The 4,967-nt window shown below is 41.5% G+C and overlaps 1 long non-coding RNA gene across 1 annotated transcript; it reads right to left on the bottom strand.

The window, feature by feature from the left end:
- Positions 1–468: 468 nt before the first annotated feature.
- Positions 469–2,744, bottom strand: LOC124474088. Its single transcript, XR_006956776.1, has 2 exons — positions 2,397–2,744; positions 469–1,558 (listed from the first exon to the last, which is right to left on the bottom strand). It is a non-coding gene; the product is annotated as an uncharacterized LOC124474088 (long non-coding RNA).
- Positions 2,745–4,967: the final 2,223 nt, after the last annotated feature.

Raw genomic sequence — 4,967 nt, 5'->3', positions numbered from 1 at the left:
TAATAATGTCAGGACACACCTTTTACCTTTTAAAGAAAGTTTGTAAAATAATAAAGCAATCGCTAATCTCTGAAAATAGCAAAACATCCATTCTAATGTTATTAACCTTTTAGAAATTGGATTAATAAACCTCAAACCCATGCCAGATTAATCTAATAATGTCTGGCCTACTTCTACAACATTTACCTTTTCAATTAAGTAAAAAATAAAATTGTGAGAAATCACTAATCTCTGAAAATAGCATTACATTCACGTTAATCTTAACTTTTTACAAAATGTTATAATAAAAAAAAAAATTCACACCATATTATTTTAATAATGCCTGGCCTACTTCCACGCCCTTTACTTTTTCAAGAAAGTTTGCAATAAAAAGAGAAAGAAATTGCTTATCTCAGAAAATTTTATTTAATCTATGCTCTTGAAGTCAGTGTTGATGTGATAGATTGATTTTGTGGTTGATTTATTTTATTTAGGATGCTGATCAATAAGTTCAATAGGTATTAAAAACAGTAAAAGGGAAAAAATTTAAATTCATTTATATACAATGTTAATCTATGATCGACTTGTTGTGCCGTTTGAGAGCTGTGATTGATTAGTCATGCCTGCAGAGGCTGGTAGGGGGAGTCTTGAGCTTTCGATCATGATGCCTCATTCTCAATGCAGCTGCCAGAAGGGATGGATCGTGTCCAAGTCTTCATTGATATCTCCCCTTTTCAGGTACAAAATGAGTATTTGTGCTTTTGAACTTTGGAATATGTTTAATAAATTGTTTTGTTTGTGTTTTATTAACATACCAACCAAATGTTGAGTGTCTAAAAGCACAATATTTGTATTCTCGATTGTTAGCTGATACGGTAACACACCTAGCTAAACTCTGTACAAACGGCATGAGACTAACACGTGTTGTATGCATTTTGATAGTGTTTAGCTCAGTAAGACATACGGAGTATGAGGTTATCAATGTTTGTGGTTAATATTGACACTGTTTATGTGTTTGATTAATGACTATTGTGATTGTGTGTTCATTTCTGAATTAACCATTGTAGGTAACAAGTAATAGAGGAGACAAATGACTACTAATGTTTTACAATATATCTTTGGTTGTCCCCAGTACATATGTTTTATAATTTAACTTTGTATATTGACTAATAGATCATCTTCATAAATACTGTCACATTTGATTTTACCTGTTTAAGAAAAGAGTAAGAAATTACAATTGATTGTTTATTTACTTGTAAAAGACTACTGGAAGAAAATTAGATTAGCAAGTTGACTTTGGAATGTAAAGGATATGCTTATTATTGTTCCAATTTTGTCTTGTATCTATTGAAAGAACTTTTGTAACTATGTAAATCATTTAGAAAATAATACAGGTTCTCAGTCCAGCTGCCAGAAGGGATGCATCGTGTCCAAGAGTCTTCATTGATATCACCCTTTTCAGGCTGTAACATTTGGAGGTCCTGCCGAGATGAATGTGACGAGGGCCAGCTGTCCCTGATAGACGTCCCCGATCATCATTCACCTTTTCACACAACTACAGCCAGGGTGGACGATTGGGCTGCAACAACAAATTGATTGCCTGATAACGACCCATTCATTTGAATCAGGTGTGTTGGAGCAGGGAAATATCTAAAACATGCAGGGCAGGGGGTCCCGAGGACCAGGATTGAGAACCACTGTGTTAATTGACCGAGGTGAAGTTAGTTTCATATTCGACATTTGTCTCACATTCGGAAGACACTACTTTGCAGCATCTCGTTAGTGTTACGGGTCCCAAGACTGATGGGCCACAGCAACAAATGATTTTGATGGCTGTCTTTCAGTTCCTGGTAAATACAGATGTACATTAATTGGAATGGAGACGGCAGCGTTTCTCTTTGCTTCCCAAATCTTCTCTTTTATTATTATCCAATCACACATTTGTTTAATCACATTGTTTCACATTACTAATTGGTAATTTTACTAGTTTACACAAAATGATTACGCTTACAATGTTCGCTACCTTATGTAGGTCAGGAAAGTAACCCCCACACTAGCACGTTCACTAGCTAGCACAAGACGGGAATGTTCAATCGGTGATAAACGTGGAAATACACCCCATAACATCTACATAAGTGCATCCTTTCAATAAACAACTCCAGCAATTATATTACAATTAAAACATAGTAAACATTGGTCAAACAATCAGGACCCAGCGCATCAAACTTAGCTGTACAATATATGTATTTGCTACTCCTTTCATCTCGCCGCAACTCATACAGACCATGCCGCGAAAAACTGTTTGTTTTAAACTAGTCATTTTCCATCATACACAACAATATTTTGAGTAATGCAAAGAAAAATACAAAGTTTATCATTTTAAAGTAGTAGGTAGTTGACCTCGTATCAATACTGACCTGGTAAATACAGATGTACATTAATTGGAATGGAGACAGCAGCGTTTCTCTGAGAGTCTTTGCTTCCCAAATCTTCTCTGGAGGGGAGGGCGGAGCCCCTCCCCTAGCGGAAACTGGGCGCAACACCACTTAAACTAATTAGTTCCGCTTCTGTGGTTCCTATTAATACATGCTGTTTAATGTTACGATAGAAATAACATTTGACAATACATAAGAGTAATTTCACAAAAGAAGAAACACCGTGTCAATGTTGAATATACCACACTAGGGACCGGCTGAAAACAACCCATACCATTTTGAAAAATGTTTTTAGGAATATAAATCCTCAAACAGACACCAGAGTATCTTAACAATGTCTGGTATACTTCCACAGCCTTTACTTTTTCAAAGAAGTTTCAAATAAAACTACAGACGGTACAATTTCTGGGGAAATTGTAGGGTGTGCTTGCTTGCGTTGGTTGCAGGGGTCCGTATTTAAATTACGGGCTTGAGCCCCCCTAAAAAACTTTCATTAGCCCCCCAAATGTTTTTATATATAAAAAAATATATATTAAATTTTTTGGTTTTCTTTCATATTTTAAATCTAAATGTGTCAATTTCTTCTCATTTCCTAAAACCCACTAGAGGACACTATTTAAAAGGATTAAAAAAAAAGTCTGGGGGGGACCTAGTTTTGCTGGGTCACAGGAAAAATAATAGGTTTTATCTAGGGGCTTAGCCCCCCCAAAAGTGGGAACGTAGATTCGCCCCTGCAACTCAAAATACAAAGAGTGAAGAGTGGAAGGAAATAGTTATCTTCTCATTTCCCCTGCAAGAGGGAAAGGTGATCAGCAACCTCATAGTTGAATCAAAACGAAAACATTTGGCAGACCGGTGTAAAAGTTGACCTAATCTCTATGACTTAAGTGTAATTGTAAGTGTTTACCTTCTCGTGATATTTTCAGGCATTAAGCCTACTCATATTGCATTCATTCATTAATAAAGAACCCCCTTTGAAGCTTATTTTAAAGTGGAACTGAACGGATTTATGAAGTACGGCTCATATAATTATTCAAATAAAATCACAAAACTTTATCTGACAACTAAAAGAGCAAAATGTTCCATTTGTTAATAAAAACGTTTTAAACTTTACTATTTAACTAATGGGCGCGGCCATCTTTGAATCGTCATGTCTGTGACGTCACCAGAATGGTTAGGTACTGTGGCTGCCGGCCGCGACGTCATGTGCGAGGGGTTCCCCGGGAGGTGAGTCGAACTGGACACCTACCTGGCCATCATTGCTGACATGTCACTCTCCTGCGGGGGAGCGCTGTTCTATGAATATCACAAGGGTTTCTCCGCCAAGGCAGCCCTGTACGTTCAGCGGTTAATCTGCGTCTGGACTGGTCTGTGCTAGATCTAGAGCTGGTTAGCCGCACATTCACCGGGGTTCGTCCCCTGTCATGTGTGGTGTGTGGGTCATTCTCCCATCCTACCGGGCTTTGCCCGCTCACGGTGCCTTCTAAAATGGGGGATCCTTCCCGTGATGCGAAACCTGGGTCCAGTGGCACGGAGCGTCGCTCCTTCAAGCGCCAGGTGGTTAATGCTGGTTCCGCTCCTCCCGTGTGCATGTATTTCAATGAGGGGGTGTGTACCTATCCTAATTGTCGATTTCTTCATGTCTGCAGTCAGTGCTCGGACGCCCATCCGAGGTCGACCTGTCCGCATCGGTTCCGACCGGCGGGCAAGGCCCTGAAATAAAGAATCATCCTTCTACCCCCGTTGACATTGGTCGTCTGTCTGAAGCTTTGAGTGGTCACCCCAACCGATGCTTTGTGAACTATCTCCTCACCGGGTTGCTGGAGGGGTTTATGGTTGGGGTGGAATGTGTGCCCACTGTCACTCATGTGTGTAACAACTTGCAATCGGCGCTCAGGGAGCCCGACGTGGTCGATGCGTTACTTGCTAAAGAAACCAGCAAGGGGTATTTGTTGGGGCCGTTCGTGGAGTCGCCGTTTCCCATGTATCGCGTCAGTCCCAGTGGCGTGGCTACCCGCCAATATTCTTGGGAAAAACGCTTGATCGTGGACCTGTCCGCTCCGCACAATACTCAGGTCCCTAGCATTAACAGCCTGATTCCGCCAAAGCCGTTTTCTCTGTATTACACTAACATCGATCACGCGATTCGGTTAATCAGACAGGCAGGCGTGGGCGCCTGGCTCGGGAAGGCCGATATCACTGACGCGTTCAAGGTGATGCCCCTTCACCCGTCGCAGTGGCACCTGTTCGGCATTAAATGGCGGTCGCAGATGTACTTTTACGCTCGCCTGGCTTTTGGCTGCCACAGCAGCCCGCGCATTTTTGACACTCTGTCCGAGGCGCTGTGTTGGGTTTTGCTGAACGTGCACAGGTTGCCGTTTGTCCTGCACCTGCTGGACGACTTCCTGGTGGTCGATTTTCCGTCCTCGCCACCGGCTCGGTGCATCTCGGTGGTGAAGGCAACTTTTGGGCATTTGGGCGTGCCGCTCTCGAAGGAAATGACGCAGCGGCCTCTCACGTCCATTGAGTTTTTGGGCATCCAGCTGGACAGCC

This window comes from Hypomesus transpacificus, chromosome 11 (genome assembly GCF_021917145.1).
Source record: "Hypomesus transpacificus isolate Combined female chromosome 11, fHypTra1, whole genome shotgun sequence".
In the NCBI taxonomy this organism is placed as follows: domain Eukaryota; kingdom Metazoa; phylum Chordata; class Actinopteri; order Osmeriformes; family Osmeridae; genus Hypomesus; species Hypomesus transpacificus.
This window is presented reverse-complemented; position numbering and strand designations above follow the sequence as displayed.